At 47.8% G+C, this 20,011-nt stretch overlaps 1 protein-coding gene across 9 annotated transcripts in view; it reads right to left on the bottom strand.

The window, feature by feature from the left end:
- The window catches only part of NPAS2 (neuronal PAS domain protein 2), a 161,474-nt gene extending 143,695 nt beyond the window's left edge, over positions 1–17,779 (bottom strand). For all 9 annotated transcript variants that reach the window (XM_039253109.1, XM_039253110.1, XM_039253111.1 and 6 more), the window contains exon 1: positions 17,707–17,779. The gene's annotated coding sequence lies outside the window, so the exon portion shown is untranslated. The remainder of the gene's footprint in view (positions 1–17,706) is intronic.
- Between the last annotated feature and the right edge of the window lie 2,232 nt (positions 17,780–20,011).

Below are 20,011 nucleotides of genomic sequence, written 5' to 3'. Positions count from 1 at the left end.
AGAGATATCTTCAAGGTCTGGGCTTTGTCCCTTTGGGCGGTAAATACCTAGGGAAATAGCACTCTAGTCTCCCTGGCACCTGGGGCTTAACTGTGTTTGTGTTTTTCTGCAGGATCACTATGGCTATGGAATGTTCCAACCTAGTCAGTGGACACAGTATTTCGTCACTGGTCCTGGCCATTCCCCTACCCAGCCCTACAGAGAGATCGCAGCCACACAGATAGGGATCTGTTTGCTTTATTTCTCTTAACTTTTAACACTTTCCCCACGATTCTCTTAGGTATAATTGGCATGAACATAAATATTCACTGAGGAAAACTTAATAGTGACAACTAATAGGTACTACCTGCTTACTGGGTATCAGGTGGAATCCTAGGGGCTTTGCACACACCATCTCAGCGAATCCTCAGATTCACTGGCACTACCATGAAGCTGGCACTACCACACCCCTATTTGACAGGGGAGGAAGTGGAGGTACCAGGTTCCAGCAACTTTCCAAATCTACACAACTGGACGGAGTAGAGCAGGGGCCTGACCCCAAGCCCCTGACTTGTAAGCACTGAGTTCCTATGTTTGACAGATAGGTCAGTCTTTTCATTCATCCATTTTTGTAACTGAAGTGGAATCAGGCTGTCATTTGTCACTTGTTCTTTTCACTTATCACATGTGACCTTCTTTGATGGACATGGGTTGACAGTGTTCCTTGGCCCACCACTGTGGGACATGTGCTTTTACAGGCATCCAATGTTCTCTGAGATATCAAATCTGGGATGCTTTATTCCAAACCTCACAGTCTCAGGAACATCAGGCTGTAGAGGCTTAAGACAAGAAGAGAGCAGTGTGCCTGGGTTGGTTAAGAGTCTGACTCTTGATTTCGGCTCACATCATGATCTCACCGTTAGTGAGATCAAGCCCTGCATCAGGCTCTGCAGACAGCTCAAAGCCTGCTTGTGATTCTCTGCCCCTTCCCTGCTTATAGTCTCTCTCTCTCTCAAAACATTTTTTTAAAAAAGACAAGAAGAGAGGCCATCGAGAGAAGGTTGTCTGGGGTATGAAACAGCCTCAGAAGGAAAGGAAGCATTAGACTATTTTGAGGACCCAAGGCCTCTGAACACAAGAATTAGCCCTTGGCTGAGAAGAGCACTTCGATACACTGGAATATCTCAAGAACCTAAAAGCAACTGAATGATGCAACTTTTTAAAAGTCGGTCTAGGTTCAAATGACAGAGACTTCCTGTCCTTTGGTTCAGTTCAATAAATGCTGATGGAGTATGTCTCCTATACAGCAGCTCTTGAAAGACAAAACAAACAAGATTTGATCTCTACCCCAGGGAATCTGACTAGCAGGGAGTCAGCCACAGAAGCTGGTAACTTCGAAACTTTAAACTCAGATGCTGCCGTGAGAAGACAAGCAAGATGTTCTATAGGACCCCGGGGGACAGACATCAGGCTCTTAGAAACCAGAGCTGAGTCTGAAAGCATGAATCAGAGTTGGCGAGTGAGAAAGACAGAAAGTGTCTGAGGCAGACGTAACAGCATGGGTAAAGGGCCAGTGGCCTGAGAGGCAAACATGCTATTAACTTATGTTTTTCCGGCAAATTATCAAAATATAAACTCCCAAGATATAGGTGAGACCAGTTTTCATTAACATGCTCTATGTCTACCAACCATGAGCAGTTTTTAATCAATCCTTAATTTGGTCAGAAAGCAAAAAGTTGTAAGTACATACTCTTTTAACTACTATTCAAAGGTTGTTTACAGTCAAGCACAAACATTCCTAAAGGATACAAAACAAAAGTTCTAGACATACCTGGTGTCGATTTTTGATAAAAAGGAAATGGAAGGAGATTTCTTTTATTGGAAGGACCGTAAAAATAATCTGCATTAAACCACAAAAACAAATCTAAAACTTAATCTTTTTTTGCACATTAAAAAAGTAACACCTCCAAAGCAGCAGATTGAGGTGCCCCTTACAGTTCTCAGGTGCTAACTATTTTCAGAATGTGTTCACCCTCAATCGCCTCATTGGATCATCACACAAATGCCTTTGGAAGATGGGCCTCGTATGCTCAATTTCTCAGATGAGGCAGAGAAATAAAGTGCTTCCCCGTGGCTAAACGGGGCTATACCAGGGGTCTCCTGGCCCTGCACTGGTCTCTCCATCTCAACCCACTGACTATTCAAATTCATCTTCAAGGCAAAGATGTGAAATCAGTGTATACGATCATGAAAAGCAAATTTTAAATGTTTATAGTTACAGCTTATGGGAATCATGATAATAAGCTAAGCTAATGGGGCAATCTGGGGACTTGAGATAAGCAGTGTATTTGTCTTTTATTTCACTACAATCCTGCTCCTGTTTGTAAAATGGTCAGCACCCGCATGGAAAGACAGGTAAAGGGAGGCACAGGATAGGGTGGATGATGACCTTGTGCCAGGAGGCTGAAGACCTATTTCTGTGCTGGGCTCTGTCACCACCAAGCCCCGGCCTGTTTCTCCTTCTGTAAAATGATGGTCCCGGTGGCCTGACCTCTGAGCTCTCTTCCAGCTCCACAACCCCAACTCTCCTCTTGGGGAGACTCTGCCATAAGAATCAAGACCAGGGATAAGAGTGTTCCATCAGATTAGAAGCTAACCCCCCAGATTTCCCAGAAGTTTCTTGATAGTTACCGAAAGAGGAAATTGCAAAAGCAAAATGCAAATTGTTTATCTTAAGGTTGGCAATGTGTCATTAGGTACAATATAGAGAATAGGACATCGGAGTAAATATGGCATTTTACAGCCTTATTTTTAGACAGAATATAAAATAAATCCAGTATGGGCCCCAAGTTATTGGAATCAATGATCTCCTCCGCCTGAATTCAAGTGGATTCATGCTTCTACTGTGGTTGGAAAGAATCTCCTTGGGATATGAGGTTTGCCCTAGAACACTAATAACTTCTGGAAGGATGAGGGGACCTAGCCAAATGACTCAGGTGTCTGCGAGCATCACAATTTACTAGAATTAGCCGTACAATTGCTGCCCAGTTAAGCCACACTAATATGCTCAAAGGTACTGTTGTTTTTAATTGGATCCTGAAAAATCTGCCCTAGAATTAAGAGGAACACCACATTGCACAGTTTACAGACCTCACTTCATTTTCTTTCCAAAGATCTTCCATAGTTCCAACCACACTTTTCCCCATCTGAGAAAGCTGGAGAGAACCATTCCTCCCAAACCACATACCCCTCTTTCCCCTGATACTGCTCTTGTGGCCTGGGGATGTGCCTTCATGTTAGGAGCAAAAGGCAGCCCTGAAGAACGAGAGAAATGTTGAAGCCAAGCTGCCAAAATTCTGCGTGTGTGGAATGGATGAAGGAGGACCTTCACCTGGAACAGCCTACCGGCGTGATCAGAGTTCAAGTGCCCCTTCAATAAGAGTTAACTCCTGCTCTTATAAATTCACAGCCAGACAAGAAAAGAAACAATCCCGGAGCACCTGAGTGGCTCAGTCGGTTAAGCGGCAGACTTCAGCTCAGGTCATAATCTCGCGGTTTGTGGGTTCGAGCCCCGCGTTGGGCTCTGGGCTGGCAGCTAGCTCAGAGCCTGGAGCCTGCCTCTGATTCTGTGTCTCCCTCTCTCTCTGACCCTCCCCTGCTCAAGCTGCCTCTCTCTCAGAAATAAATAACAACATTAAAAAATTTTAATTTAAAAAGGAAAAGAAGCAATCCCAACCCCGCTGTCCCCTATCGCCATCATCCAAGGCACAAATTTAACTTGCCATAGCTGAAAAACTTTCCTAAGTCAGTTTGTGTTTAGAGCACTCTGAAATAACACGCAGCCCAGAATAATTCAGATAGACGTGATTAAAGGATTCTGGTGACAAAATAAACATTTATCGCATCAGTGTAGTAAAACTCATTCCGAGAAGGTCCTGGATGGCTAATCCTGCCTCTTTGGTGTGGGTGTGGCATAAATCTGAGCACAGGGGCTAGAATGAATTTCATTTCATGTGTGTGTGCCCATGTATGCCAATCCTAGGATAGACCGAATGACCCTACCGATGTCCATTTGGGGTTCTGCTTCTGATTCCACTGGTGGTGGGAGCAGCAAGACAGACAGAGACGCAAGCAATCTGACAGGGCTCCTCGAGGCTCCACCCGCAAGACGAGCCCAGAGCCTGGGCCCACAGCCACCCAAAGCTTTGCAGACACCTCCCCAGGAGTCAGACCCTGTTAATCAAAACTCTTCAATACCTTGGGGGCGCCTGGGTGGCTCCGTCAGTTAAGCAGCCGACTCTTGATTTGGGCTCAGGTCAGGATCTCACAGTTCATGAGTTTGAGCCCCACATCAGCCCCGTATCTGTGAGCGCAGAGCCTGCTTCCAATACTCTGTCTCTCTCTCTCTCTGCCCCTCCCCCACTCGTGTTTTCTCTCTCTCTCTCTCTCTCTCTCTCAAAAATAAATACATGTTAACAAAATTAAAAAAAAAACCTCAATACCTTGCCTGCACGTATTTTCCTTCACTTACACTGAGCGCTGAGGTTCACACTTAGTGCAGAGGGGAAGCATGTGGGAAAACACACTTCACGTGAACCCTGGATGATTTGGAGGAGGCTTCTCCATCAGCTAGTCAGCTGCAGGTTTTCTAGGCCCTGGCGTTGATGAGACTCAGGTGAAATAATGTTTCACAAAAGTGGTGCTAGGTGGCCCCGACCTTTAAATGCTGACTTGTCTGTTGCTCTCAGCTAAAGAAAGACATACCTGACACCGGAGAAAATGAGGAGAGACGTAAGGAGTGTCCTGATTTAACAGTCCTGATTACAGCTAAAGAAATAATTTTGAAAAGCAGGTTAGCTACTAAAAGATGGCAAGGAGCAGAATAGTGATTTTGCCCTAAAAACGATTTTCCTGCCAGCTTTCCTTTTTTACGGCCTTTGACATGCAACCCCCTCTTCCTGAGGGCCAGGCTGAACAAGGATGACAAATCAGAGTTGTTGTCCAACCACGAGGTGAACCCAGCCAACCACACAACAACCTTGCGCTCAGGATAGCCGCCGCGTAAGCTACAGAGGTCACGTTCAAGATGCTCGCTTTGTTTTATACACATCCTATCTTCTTAGAAGTGGCATTTCAGAAAAAGTAAGCAAAAACTGGCTGTTCTATTTTTGGTCCTTCTTTAAAGGGGTACCTTCAAGTGCTGGCTGTGAATGTCCCCGAGCATGCCACTTAACGTCTCCACGCTATGGTATCACAGTTGTAAAGTGGGAATAAAATACTGCTCCCTCCAGAGACTGTTGTCGAATCAAACGGGCTAATGCGTGGGACAGTGACAGTTGGGCACAGCCCCTCCCTGATCTCTATGCCTAGTGATAGTTTTTGTTGCCTAATTTATTATCGAAAAAATGACGATGAGAAGCCCAAGGAGTGGCAGTGACAAAGATTTGGGATATAAAATGCGCAGGAGGAAAGTCCCACTGTCGACTCTGGCCCCCACACATGAGAAGCACTATCAGAAGTTGTTCAAATCAAGGGGCGTGTCATTCTTCATCACAGACGCCAGTGAGCTTTGTGCTTTTACTCTGCTTATCTGGAAGGAAGTCGGATGTCAGCGCCCACAAGAGTGAGTGGGTTCCAGAAGTGAAAGTGGACAGTCTGTGTCCAGCCTTGGGCTTGTTTCTCTCCGTTCCAGGCTGCCTCAGGGCGCTGGCTTCCTTATCTTGTTATGCTCATGTCATGAGAGCAGGCTGCCCAGCACATGAGGAGAGAGAAGACAATGGCTGGGGGGAAGCTGGCCTGCCATTTGGACTACTGTGTTCCCTCCCAGGATTTCTGGACTGTGAGTGCACTGGCTGAGGCCAGGGGGAGGCTCGTTCTTGCCGACTGGCTGCATTTCAGCCTGAGAGGCATCATGCTCAGGTCTCGGCAGAGAAAGGGAAGCACTGAACCTTCTGGAATGGGTCAGCAGGCCTGCCTGGCTGCAGGACCTGAGGGTTCTGGGAGCAGGGGAAAGGACCGTTGGCTTTCAGAACCTCTCATTTTCATCTGGAAAACATGAGCCATGCTGTCTGGATGATCACCGAGGCCCTTTCGTAGTCTGTTCTGGCTACCGTAACAAATTACCATAGACTGAGTGGCTTAAACAACAGACATTTATCCCCCACAGGTCTGGAGGCTGCAAGTCCGACATCAGGATGCCAGGACTGTCAGTTCTGGTGAGGACCTTCTTCCCGGTTGCAGATGGGGGCCTTTTCCTGCGTCCTCACACGGCACGGCCAGGCTAGCCAGCTCTCCGGCCTCTTCTTCTAAGGACATGATTCCCATCCACGAGCACTCCACCCTCATGACCTAATCACCTCCCAAAGGCCCCACTTCCTAATACCATCACACTGGGACTCAGGGTTTCAACATATGAATTGTAGGGGGACACAAACATTCAGCCCGTTGTAGGTCCTCTCCTTCCATTGCGAAAGCAGCTTACCAACCAGAATCAGGTTGTGTGTGTGTCTGTGCATCCAATCTAAAGAGTAAACTCCCGTTTCTATTGAAAATCAGGTGGTTTCTTCCTCCTTAGGGGATTGTGACATAGGAGGAAAGTAACAGGATCTTTCCAGGGTGCTCAGAGCTAAGCCCTATAGCTGCATGCCAACCCTCTTTAGAAAAAAAACAGGAGGTCAGAAGAAATAGCACATGTCACATTTATCACGGTGACATGCCCCATACAGCCCATAAGATGTCAGAATCCACAGGAATCCGTGGAATCTATTTGAGTTAGATTGAATTTTCAGACACAAAAGGTTATCAGGCTACTTTGTTCTTAGAAATGGGAAAAGCTTTTGAAAGCGTGCAACCCCAAGCACCTGCCAAGACATTACAAGTGTGCTGCTATAGTTTGAGTATTTTGCTTTTTCCCAGGATGTTAGCTTTCAAGAGAACACTGGGATATACTGTGTCTTTAATTACTAGCATGTACCTTGTCTGAAAAAAGGACTCCATTCATTAAGAAATTACCTAGAGGCTGGCATTTGCCGGGGGCAGTGGTGGTGTGTGGGCAGTCTGAGGGATGAGCTGGTCCCACCAGTGAGTGATAAAAAGATGACTATTACCTCTCGTCGTTATGTACATTCTCTCCTCTCGATTTCCACTGTTTAGTATTAATACCTCCCTTTTATAGATGAAGAGGCTCTGTTTTGGGGTGTCTATGACTTGCCAAGCTCACTTGGCCACAGTGAACATGTCAGGCTGCCAAAGCTTCCTGCTACGGGCCACAAGCTGTATTCATCAAACCATTTAAAATGCTGCTGGCCTCCATGGCGATGGCCACTCACATACTCTGATTTAAAGTCAGGTCATAGGTCAACGCTGTTGTAACCAAGGAAAAGGCTGAGTGTTTTTATAGCTTTCCCATATAAACAGGCTGCAATATATACAAGAGCTGTCAAACCCAAGCTGCTAGAAAACACAAACACAGCCTCAAGTAGATTCATCCTAATGATACCACCCCAAGTAGCACAAACCAGGGAATGAGACTCTGCTGCTTAATGGAACTAAGTACTTAGACACACGGAAAGAGGAGATTTTGTACACAGGGGTTAAACAGCTGGCCTCTCGGAACAGCCAACTTATGCAAACACAACACAACTTCATAAAAACCAGGAATGCGAAAGGAACTCTTCTTCTTTTAAAAACTTAAGGGGTGCCTGGGTGGCTTAGTCGGTTGAGCGTCCGACTTTTGCTTAGGTCATGATCCCGCTGTTCGTGGGTTCAGGCCCCGCGTCGGGTTCTGTGCTGACTGCCAGCTCAGAGCCTGGAGCCTGTTTCAGTCTGTGACTCCCTCTCTCTCTGACCCTCCCCTGCTCACGCTGTCTCTCTCTCTCCTAGGAATAAATAAAACATTTTAAAAAAATTTAAAAATTTAAGCATGGGTGGGGCACTTGGGTGGTTTGGTCGGTCGAGCGTCCAACTTCGGCTCAGTCACGATCTCGAGGTCGTGAGTTCGAGCCCCACATCGGGTTCATTGGTGTCAGCACAGAGCCCACTTCAGATCCTCTGTCCCCCTCTCTTTCTGCCCCTTCTCGGCTTGCACTCTCTCAAAAATAAACATTAAAGAAAAATTTAAGCCTGATGTTAGGCATCCCCACTATGTCCCAGGTCTTTGCCAATAACGGGCCAGTACAGGTCTCTGGAGCAGGTTACCTGGAATGGTCTCATCATGTGCTTAGAGAATGCCACTAGCCCAGCCATGGAGAGACAAAAGAGAGAAGAAACCCACCGTCCAGTGGGAAGAGTAACAGACTCTTCCTGCCACGTAACTCCACATATACTGAACAGCATGAGTCCAAAGCTATGTGGGGCACAATGGAGCCATGCTGCCTACTAAGAATGGCTGTTTTCACAGCACCCAGGAGAATGAATGGTGCCCCTGAAGTTGTGTGGCCACCGCAGCAGGCCCTGGCCGAGCAAGAGCAAACAAGTGCCAGGGCAGGAACAGCCAGGAAACCTCCCCGGTGAGTGTCTGGAGCACGTTTCCAAAGAACTCAGGGGCCAGAGTGACTGAGGAGTTGCCCCCAGGTGGGGAGGCAGACATGGCTTGCTCTGAGGCCCCCTGGAGGGAGCAGGGCACTGTCATGTTTCCTTAGACCCTGTTGACGGAGTCACATCTGTCATGTGGCAGTCAGGAGCCAGTACAGGTTCTTCCCTCACCCCTTCCACAGCATGCTTTGCACACCTACCCACCCTCCTCCCATGAGGTGCTGGGGGGCCTGGAGGGCTCACGGACCCAGCCTGAGCCCAGGCTCAGGGTGACACACACACATATATGGACAAGGGCAGTGATTTTGGTGGCTGTGTCCAAGACCGGACTGGCAGAGGGTGGCAGCTGGGGCCCTGCCAGGGAGTACCCCATGGCTCACTAGAGAGTGAGTGAGGGACACGGGGCTCCAGGGGCAGAGAGCCAGCTTGCCTGGGGAGGGAGGTGGGGGGGAGGATAAGGAGAGTGGTGAACGACAGCACAAAAGGTGCAAGTTGAGAATGGGATGTGTAAGGCAGGGGAGGACACTATTTCCATCAAGGCCACGTATAATTCTAAATCGAGGGGTTCTGGGCTTTTTCAGACACAATCTCCAAAAGTGGTACCTTTCTTGATCAAATGAAAGTACAGTAGATACTTTCCAAGGTACTAGTCCAAGGGTGGAAGGTTTTCTATGAGTTGTGTCCCCTGCCCCCACCCCAGTGCTGCTCGTAAACATGGTGTGTGCGACCAAGCCATCAATTGCAGAAGTGCTTCCATGACAAGTGTGCCAAGTGCTCTCCATGATCCTAGGACAGTGGATGAGCCACCCGGCCGCTCAGGATAGGGAGCTGAGAGAGAGACCAGGAGTGGAAGCATTGAGGGAAAGTCCCAGAAGCAGCTCCAACACAAGAAGCTTTCTTACCTCACATGAAATCAGTTTGTCCTGAGCCAGAAATCCTAGAGATTATTATCAGCCAAGGGCTGCATCATGATTGGAAATAGAAACAAGTTCTCTAACTTGAGAGATCATAAAACCTCTTCAAAACTGCCACGCAAATCTGCTGTGAATGCATCTCTCTCTCCGACAACCGCTGTGAAGGGGAAGGGAGGCGAGGCCATAAAAATAAAATCCTCCCCGACCATTAAAGCCTTGGCGAGCTCAGCAGTGATCTCTGCTTTGGGTCTTGAGATGAACGGATATTCCGGAGCTATACAACAATCGTTCTTGGTAACGTTCCACCTAACACGCCTGCCCCCACACCAACCACAAACACATACCAAAACTGGGATTTTCAAGTTTTCCTCAGTTTTATTAGGTCAGGATCTGTAGAAAACCAAGCATCGTATGTAGTGAGTGATGACTGCACTTCGGGCCATGTCTCTCATTGACGGCACAAAGGGAAGGGCTGATGCGGCAAACACCCAATTTGGATGGGCTCCTCCCTGCCCCCCCAAAGCCACGTCCTCCAGAACTCTTCTCCAGCTACGAAGCAATGCCCACTCACCTCCCTCACAGTGTCAGCAGGCAGGCTGAACACTCACACTGCACTGTGTACACCTATCGTGCTGCCTACTTCTAAAAACGAAACAGTGGAAAATCGAAGCTATCTACTTCTGAAATTGAAAAAATACTGGACTTTTCTAAGCACTCGAGGCAAATCTGAATCTCCGTGCAATGGACTATTCGTGAAACCGCTCCCCAAAGCACTATAGGCCCAGAAAGAGGACCAATGGTCAGGACCCAGACTGGAAATGGAACTATCCCAACCCCAGGAACTTCCTGGAAACATGAGATTTTCCTCGCTCAATTAAGAAGAAGAAAAAATGTGATGAACATCTTTTACGAGTTTCATCTATCCCATTTGCTTTTCTGTTTTCCCTAGCAGAAATGGAAAATTTCAAAGACGGCAACAAATTCATATTTCAGCTATGCGTTGGGCAATGCACAAAGTATTTGTTTAAGTGACTCCTGTATGTTCAGTGAAAGAATGTCTGCAAGGGTGTAAAGTCTGTGATCCTGGAAACAGTAAAGCTTCTTAGAAATGCTTGAGGCAGCCGGCCGTCTGATTGGATGAGAAGGGTTTGGAAGGCCATCTCCTCAGAAGTCTTCTTGGAAACAGATCGCTGAAAGGGTATGATTCCTAATACAATTTTCAGGGCTCTTTTGAGATGATTGCAGGGTTTATTATGTCTACTTAGTTCAACTTCCACTATTCTCTTGTGTCCTCACAAACCACTGGAACACTCCAAAAATGATTATCATGAACTGTCATGCAGCCATAAAAATTATGTTTCCATGGAATGCTTAATGACATGGGGAAATGCCTATGTTCGATGAAGGCAAGCAATCAGCATAGAAAACCACATAATGGCATGACGTCAAGCATGGGAAAATGCATAAGAGAAATTCAAGAGACTGGTAATGCATGGTGTTGCTTAAGACATGGGTGGGTGAGTGGGAAGGGGCATGGACCCAGCTATTTGAGTCATCCATTTGGGAGCATCTATCCAAATTCCCAACAGATCTGCCTCTCTACTCAGGAACCCCCTCCTAGTAATCCCTTGACTTAGAAAAACCTGGGATGTATCTGAAGATAGACAGCTAAGGAAGTTAAGACAACATGGAATGGAATAGTAAAGAAGTAGAAACAAGGCACAGTGTTTAACAATGAGTTAAATAAATTATGTGTCAGCCGTACTCCTGAGTTGACTATGTAGCCTTTAAAAAAGAATGAAGTAGATATGAGGAATGACCCAAAAAATTCTCATGCCAAAAAAGTCACTACATAAAATGCATGGAATAAGTTCTGTTTAAAAAGAAGACATAGATATATGGGTATATATGTAAATGCACCAGAAAATGACTAGCAGACTACACCCCCATAGTTCATCTCCTGAGGAGGGTGGAGAGGTATGCAGCACGTCGGTTAGGATGTTTTTGGCTACAACTAACAAAAACCTAACTTGACCTGCTTTACGTGGTCAGGAAGGTTTCAGGATCTCCCAAACATCCCAAAGCAGAGATCCTTGTGGGTAACTCAGAAGGCTAAGGGCACTGTGGAGTCCAATTCTTCACCTTTGGATTCTTTGGCAGGTCAGCTGGGACCTGGCCTAGCCTGCTCTGGGGGCTGATGGTTGCCCCACTTACAGGCATTGCACATCCATAAGAAAAGGGCTGCTTCCCTCCTTGCCTCATTTGAAGGGCCAGGGAAGGGTCCCAGTAACCCACCCTCACGCTTCATTGGCTAGGATGAAGTCCACACGCGCTGAGCCAATCATAGCCAAGGACAGCAGGCTCACTAGGGTAGCTTTGGCTAATCAGGATTTACCCCTGAAACACAGGGACCTGAGAAGGTAGACTCAGGAGCAAAACCAGGTTTCTTTTAGGCTGAACACGGGGAATGACACTTACATAGGACACAGACTGAGAAGGGCATCTTTTTACTAGAAATCGTCCTGGATTATTTGAAAACATTATTAGATCATATATATATATAGATCATATATATAATCTAACATTTATATATATATAAATCATATATATGTATAAATCTAACATAAAAAAGATTTAACGCATAGGAAAAGAAGACTGAGAAGAAATACACCTTGAGGTTGCAGGTAATCTTCATCTTCTTCACTTTTTTCTATGCTTTACAAAAATTAAATGTACTTTTATGGCAGAAAAATAATAATTTAAAGATGTTCTCCATATCTTGACTAGTAAGGGGCACAAATATTCTTTGTGAAATTGTGCAATACCATTTTTGGTTCAGAAGAGGCTGGAAGAATAATGCTGTTTAGCTCTGTCATTTGCCTTCCTTTAAATTTGTTTGTTAACGTTTATTTTTGAGAGAGACAGAGACAGAGACACAGAATCTGAAGCAGGTTCCAGGCTTTGCGCTGTCAGCACAGAGCCCGACATGGGGCTTGAACTCACAAACTTTGAGACCATGACCTGAGCCAAAGTTGGACACTTAACCGACTGAGCCACCCAAGTGCCCCTAACATTTATTTATTTTGAGAGAGAGAGAGCACATGTGCAAGGGGCAGAGAGGCAGAGAGGATTCCCACTCAGGCTCAGCACCATCAGTGCAGGGCCTGGTGCAGGGCTTGATTCCACAGACTGTGAAATCATGACCTGAGTGGAAATCAAGAGTCCAATGCTTACCCAAATGAGCCACCAAGGCATCCCTTGCCTTCCTTTAGATGGGCTTGTGTCTGGAAGCCTGGATGATTTTCAAAGACCCAGGAGCATAATCCTCCACAGCCTTCTCCACAGCAGTAGAGTCCACAAAGTTGGGTCCCTGGCTCCTACCACCCACCTCTGCTCCTGCCACTGCTCTGACTTCCATTCTGGGTGCTCAGATGCTTGCTGCCCTCCTTGTTACCCCTCTACCACACCCCCAGGACTGCCTTGGCTCCAGACATTCCTCTGGTTTTCCTCCCTCCGCACATCAGAAGGCCACTGGCATTCTCTTACAACTTGGTTTTCAAGGTTTATTTTAGTTGGGGAGGCATGGAGCTGGAATGATAGCAGTAAAATCCCCTCTGCAAATAGTAAATGGAACTCTAATATATATGCCATATATATCTTATATATAGATAATATATATATATATATGGCATATATATATCTTATATTATATATATATATCTTATATATATAATCATATATATAAGAAAGTAGAGCAATGTTGAAGTATTCTGAGGGCCATCCAGATTATCCCTCCTAAGACCAGGGTGATAGAGACTACTGCCTTAGAATATCCATCTTCCCCGGATGTCAAGAGGAAACAATCATCCCATAGCATAAAGTACAAAACATCTGCCTGATGAATCCGGACACACCCTGCACTAATTTCAGCTAACTCCTCTAAGCAGGAAAGGACTCACTGATGCCTTAATCCTTCCTTAAAAGTGCCTTGCCAGGGAATGCACCAGTGCCCCTCAAAGAGAGGAGGCACTTGCCCTTCCCTCTGAACCATATTTTTAAAGGAGTGCCTGACTGTACAAACACCAGTCGATCTTGATCACTGGAACCTACAGGCTAAGCACCAGGAACAGCCTCAGGTAAATATATTGCTAGCAGGGTATCAGCAAGGCTAACCAGAAGCCAGGGCACTGCAGGAGAAGAGTGGAGATGTGCATGCTCCTAATAATTCTGTTTTGCATCTGATTAACTTCCACAGCTGCCCACCCTCCAGCCCTAGCCTGGTTCTCTACGGCTTGCCTTGGGTTTGTTGGTTAACCAAATCAAATCGCTAATTGGTGAACTACATGGAAAAATATTTTAGGAACCTCTTCTTTCTCTTGCCTGCCAGCCCCCTCTTTCCCATTGAGAGTAAATAAAAGCAATTATTCTGGTAATCCTACCAACTTGATGAGTTAAGCATTATTCCCACCCTTTTTCTGACCAAGACACTGAGGCTCAAAGAGGTTAAAAAAAAGTTGCTCCAAGTCATACGGTAGCTGAGCCTCCCTAGGCTATCCCAGGTCTGTCTGATTACTTTCTTTTTTTAATGTTTATTTATTTTTGAGAGACAGAGAGAGACATAGCATAAGCAGGGGAGGGGCCGAGAGAGAGAGACATAGAATCTGAAGCAGCACAGAGCCTGATGCAGGGCTCGAACGCACAGACCACGAGATCATGACCTGAGCCGAAGTCGGAGGCTTAACCGACTGAGCCACCCAGGTGCACCGAGGTCTGTCTGATTTCAACATTTGCTGTTTATTTTCTGCCAGATCACAAAGGTTTCCATTCAAAGAAGACTAGATAGAGGTCAAGGTCAGCAATGTGGGAGCCTTACCAGAAAATCCCCTTTCCTGGGCCCTTCTCGGGTCCAGGACCTCATTTTCAGTCTAGAAAGAATCTTTCTCTTCCTCATCTCATCAGCTCCTTGACTAGAGGGCAGAGAGGACCCACGTTTGTTATTTTCCCATAACCTGGGCCTATCATGTAGGAGATGCTCAGTAAACATATGCTGAATTGAATTAAGTATATTCCAGAACTTTGTGGGTGTTTCAACAGCATCAGGAGCACAGAGTGGCTTGTGAGAAATTCAGCTTGGGTCCCAACCCAGATGTGCTAAGTTAGCATGTACGTTTAACAAGGTCCCCAGGAAACTGCACACACTATAAAGTTTGAGACACGATCTTTGGCACCTTCCACCCTCCTTAATACACTATTTTTCTCACACCAGTGTAGAAGTCAACCTCTCTCCTTTCTATTCTGAATCATCAAATGGAAACCACACATTGTTTTATGACCCACAGAAGTTCAAGTGATCTTTGGGGGAACTTTACCTAAGAGATTACTTTGTTTCCAAGGCCAAGTGGTCCCCACTGTCAAAGAATTCAAAAAAATTCCCCTTTTAAAACAAATGTTCACATTTAGTAAGTGTTTATTTAGTGCTCTCAGGTACTATTGATCATCATCAGATTTAAACTTGAGTTAGTCATAGTCAAGCACCCTATTAGCACTCACAAATTTCTAACCGTTGGATAACTCTCATCAATGATTCAGCTCATTTCCTACACCTATTTATTGAGCATCTATTATGAACAAGGCCTCATAGGGATGAGATGCCGTGGGGAATATGAATGAGCAGTCCCTGACCTCCCATCCTTGCTACAAATAGACTGAAGATCAGGAACATGCTAATGAAACATTTGTGTAAGCAAATAATGCATCAAGTATCATTTCCACTATTTAAATGTGAAACTCAATTAGATGCTTCTATGATGCGGCCAATTAAACCCTTGGCGTACAGCAGCCAAGTATACTGAGTCACCGGGCTATTTTCAACACCTTGTAATTTGACCTCTCTTGGGAAAGAGATGTCACCACTTACATGGGATCAGCATGGGACAATCAGTGTCCTGATCACAGTGGAAAAACTGACTTTTCATGTGAAGAACACAATATCTACTTGTTTTAAAAATTAAGAAAAAGGACTTAGCCCTTTGGGCTCTTCAGGCTTAAGAGCAAGACTTTGAAAAAATTAACATATACAGATGACGATATAAAATGCATATGCATATGCATGCATTATTATTTTCATCTGAACAAATCATTGGTTGTGAATATGTAACCTGAAAACGAGTGACAGGGTTAAGAGCCACCTATAAAGATCACCAAGAGTTAAGAAAGATTATTTAAAAACTAAGATAAATTCAACTTAATAATTATATACATCAGATGATGTAATTTTTTTTTTACCATTTCTGTGATTTTTATGCTTTTCATCAGTGAACAACCAGAAACAGTAAAAAGGACCCAAACTCTTAAAAGGACCAAAGAAGCTTAAAAACAATTGTTATTTTCATAAAGATGAATTTTTTTAGGCACCATCTGAACCCTGTCATCATATTAGGGAATTTTTTTCATCACACTAATTAGTAAAGCCTCACTTGGTTTTTTTCTTGGCACGTTTAACTCTTTGGGGGGTAACGTTTTATTAATAACATATTTCCTCTAGAATGTAGTTCCTTCTCTCACCTCCACAGGATTCACTCTGGGGAATAGTAAGAATAAAACCAATTCTATGATCGTGCACAGTGGGACAGATCAGCAAATAAATAGAGGCATCGATTTCCAAGAAGAAAATGACTAGAAGCAGCACATTTACAATTCTTTTAAGCCACACGCCACATCTCTCTGGGAGATGGAAGACAATTATTGAATGTCTTTATGTTGCCCACTTTATTTTTAACTAAATCTTTAAGTAGACTGCTGAGAAATGCCAATACTTCTATGGGTCCTGGGTTCACTGTGTAATGAAACGGAGATTTTTTTTTTTCTTTTGCAAAATAGTGGCTCTGGTCAGAGTAACACTTTTAAACATTACATATATTCAATGGTTATTTCAAAATACATTTTGGGATTATTTCTGCCAAACTTTCCCTTTACAAAAATCTTTGTTATAGAAAGAGCTAGAACTTGCCCTTGAATTTTGAACTGGCACCTCCCACCCAAGAAGCGCAGCTCTGCTTTAATGCAAGCCATCATTAGTTGGTTAATTCACTGGTCAGGTGTTAGACAGAGGTTAGTGTTAGAGGTGTGGACAGAGCTGCACCTTGCCAGGAACTGCTTTAGAGCTAATTATCTGACATGTCGAAATGGGGAGAACCCTCCTATTAAGGAAAAGAAGGTTTGGGTTCTGGATGATCCTAAACGAGGAGTTCACCTTTGCTATTTAAGTTAATAGCTACTCAATACCTGTAAAGAAACAGGCCAACCAATTTAACGAATTTGGGGCACGATACCAAAGCAGCAGGTACTAAAGACAAACACGCAAAGCTCTCCCCTCTCGGACCCTTTGTGAACACCTGTTGAATCCCGGGGCTTTTAACTTCCTGAGCTAAAGCCTCCCGAATACAACCTTGGGAGTTTTTAGACTTTCTGGAAGTGCGTGTGTATTTTTAAGGTTTCCATCTTGCTTAATCTACAAAACTGGTTACTAATTATTTATGAATCACAGGGCTGAAAACAAACTTTCTTACCTTGAGCAGTTAAGGAGTGGCAGGCAGAGGAGCGGGTTAGTTTTTAATTTAGCCCCACTGGCACCTGTCCCTACCCTCTGGTTAACGACCCTGCGCAGCCATATAGAAAGGTCAAAGGTGTGCCTTCCTCCTCTGCCCGGGGAGGGGGCACACCTCCTATCAAATCAACTCGATGACATCTAACCTGGGGAGCAGTGGCAGGGGACGCTCTCTAAACGTGCTAGGGACCAGGCACCCAATCGGGCCCAGAAACAATTCCGACCTAGGGACCCGGAGAGATCGCGAGCCCGGGCTCCCCCACTCCCCACTCTTTGCGAAGGCGCGCGGTGGGGCTCTGAGACGCCACTGGGCAACCCTCCAGGCTGCTACCTGGGCGCGGCCTCTATCCACCCCGACAGTACCCTCTGAGCTCCCCCAAATCCTGAGGTTCGAGGTGTCTCGTCCTCCGCTTCCTACGGCGAGAGGTACACGGAGCACACCAGCCCGGCCGCCGCTGCAGCCCGGCAAGGCGCCGTGTCCCGGGCCGCAGGACCGGGGATGGGGGTGGGGCCCCACCATCCTGCGCCCCTGACCCCTGCGCCGCGCAGCCCCGTGCCGGAGCGCCCCCGGCCCCGCGCGTTCACCGCGCCGGCTAGCAGGTGACCGAGCCCCGCGACTCCGCGCGCACGGACTCCCACCCCGGGTTCCCCGCGTCCCCAGGCGCGACCCCTTACCTCGGAGCTGGCCGGGGCGACCCCGCGGGGCCGGGCGCGGAATGGGCCGGGGAGACGCGCCTCCCGCCGCCGCCGCCGCCGCCGCCGCTGGGAGCAGAGGCGGCGAGCGGGCGCGGCGAGCTCCTCCCGGGCGGCGGCGGGAGGCGCTGCTCTCGCTGCCGCCGCCGCCGCCGCCGCCGCCACCGCGGCTGCGGGTCTCCGAGCTACGCGGCCGCTGTTTCCCGGCCGCCGTCGCGCGGGTCTCTCAGCTTCTGCGGGAGGCCGGCTGCTCTCGCGGCAAACTCTTCCGCACGCAGAGCCGGTGGGGAGAGCCGCCGTCGCCTCTTCCTCCTCCCCCTCCCTCCTCCCTCCTCCCGCCTCCTCTCTCCTCCTCCTCCTCCCTCGCCTCCTCCTCCTTCCCTCCGCTCCTGCTGCCGGGTCTCTTCTGGCCGCACGCCGGGCCTTGGCCCCGACCCAGCCTGGGGTACGCATCATGCGACCCCTCGGACCCCCAGCTTCTCTGGGCCGCCCAGACACCCGCGCGCCCGAGGCTGCCCCCGCCTCTTCTGGGCTGCCAGGGACGCGCGGCGAAGTCGGGCCTGGGGCGCTGGGGCGCAACTGAGCGCGGGGTGGGGTGTGTGTGTGTGTGTGTGTGTGTGTGTGTGTGCGCGCGCGCGCGCGCGCTTAGAGGTGAACCGGTCGAGAGGGGAGGTAGGCGGACGCGGGGCCGCCAGCTGAAGTCCCGTTAAAGTTGTCGCTGGGGGTGGCAAGCAAGCTTTCCCTCCTTCCTAGTGTAGACCCTTTCCATGCCTGCTGCCACCCCGCTGTCCCGTGCGTTGGGGGGAGAGGGGGACTAGCACACGACTGTCGTCCCCTCCACGCCTTTCTTGCGGGACAGACAGGTTTGTGCGCGGAGCCAGAGCCCGGACACAGGGCGCGTCTCTGCGCGCGGACCACTGCGATTTCTCAATGAGTGTTGGCGGCGGGGCGGGGAGGGAGGGGGCAGTTGGGACACTGGGGTTGGGGGAGAAGCCGGAGAGCGCCGTTCCGGGGAGGACCGCAGCGCCTGCTGGGGAGAAATAGTCGGTGTCGCTTCCAAGGCGAACATAGCCGGTCTGGAAAATGGGTCAAGGATGAAAAGGAACGGCTAATTGCACCCCCCCCCCGCCCCCGCCAGGCAGAAGCACGTGCGGTAGGGGTCTGTGGCCAGGAGCGCGCCCTCCGAGCTCGGCTCTGCCTCTCCCTCCCCTCCCCCGCTGCCCTCCTCTCCTTTTGCACCAGTGCAGGAAATGTTCCACTGACCTACATATTTTTCCAAACATACGTGACCTTTTTTTTTTTTTTTCCCTCTGTGGGAGGAGACAGGCGAGAATCCAAGAAAAGGAGAAGCTGGAGCGGTGCGCGCGCGAGAAAACAGGGAGGCTTTCACCCAGGCTCCCGCAGCAAACGCCCAGAGAGACAGCTGCACATAAATAGTCTCTGGGAGCCAGGGGCTGTGGTTTGATGCTCTGCGGGGCTCCGAGACAGCGTTGAAAAGGGGAGATCCTGTGCTCCGATGAGGCTCGGAACAGTGACCAGGTTCCCCTGGGCTCGCAGACCTCCCTCCACCGCGTGGCGCAGAGACGCCTGGGGGAGAAACCAAAAGAGAGGAGAGGTCCACTAGCCCCGGGAAGTCACCTCTTCCTTAACAGCACCTAAGTACAGCGCCTGGCACAGTGCTGTGCACCCAGCAGCCTTTATCAGATGTCCCTCGGTCCCTCACACTTCCAGCAAGTAGCCCTTGGAAAGAAAGGCGCCCCTACCGGTCCTTTTCTATCATACTGGGTTGTTTGGCCAGAAGGAATCTCCTAGGGTACGTCCTCTGAACACCAGTCGGCCCAGTGTACTGGGGTTCCCTGCCCACCCAGTTCCAGGGCCCTTATTTTATCTTCTCCGAGGCTCGAGTTCGAGAGAGGCCCTCTCCCGCGCAGACTCGACCAACAGCGCCTTATTTGGGCATGCAACCCCACATCGTCAATTTGATCAAAACGCCCTCCCTCCTCCCCTTAAAGTAGGTCACTCTCTTTATTTCCCACTTGTATTATTTTTGTCTAATTCTCCTCCTGAAAAACAATCAGCTGCAAGGAACTTTGAGCATCCTGAGAAAAGCGTTTTCCTTAATCTTGCTTCTAACTTGGAGGGCTTTTCAAGAAGGAGGAGGAGGTATTTGGCACATTATGGTTTTGAAGTCCCTCCCTTTCCAGAAAGAAAACAATTTTGTCATTCATTCATTTATTTATTTGCTTTGTTTTTCTTCAGGCAAGTAGGTTTTGCCCTGCCTTTAAAG

This window comes from Hyaena hyaena, unplaced genomic scaffold, assembly GCF_003009895.1.
Source record: "Hyaena hyaena isolate Hyena2069 unplaced genomic scaffold, ASM300989v1 scaffold_438, whole genome shotgun sequence".
Classification (NCBI taxonomy): Eukaryota; Metazoa; Chordata; class Mammalia; order Carnivora; family Hyaenidae; genus Hyaena; species Hyaena hyaena.
Note: the sequence above shows the minus strand (reverse complement) of the source record. Positions and strands in the feature narration are given on the sequence as shown.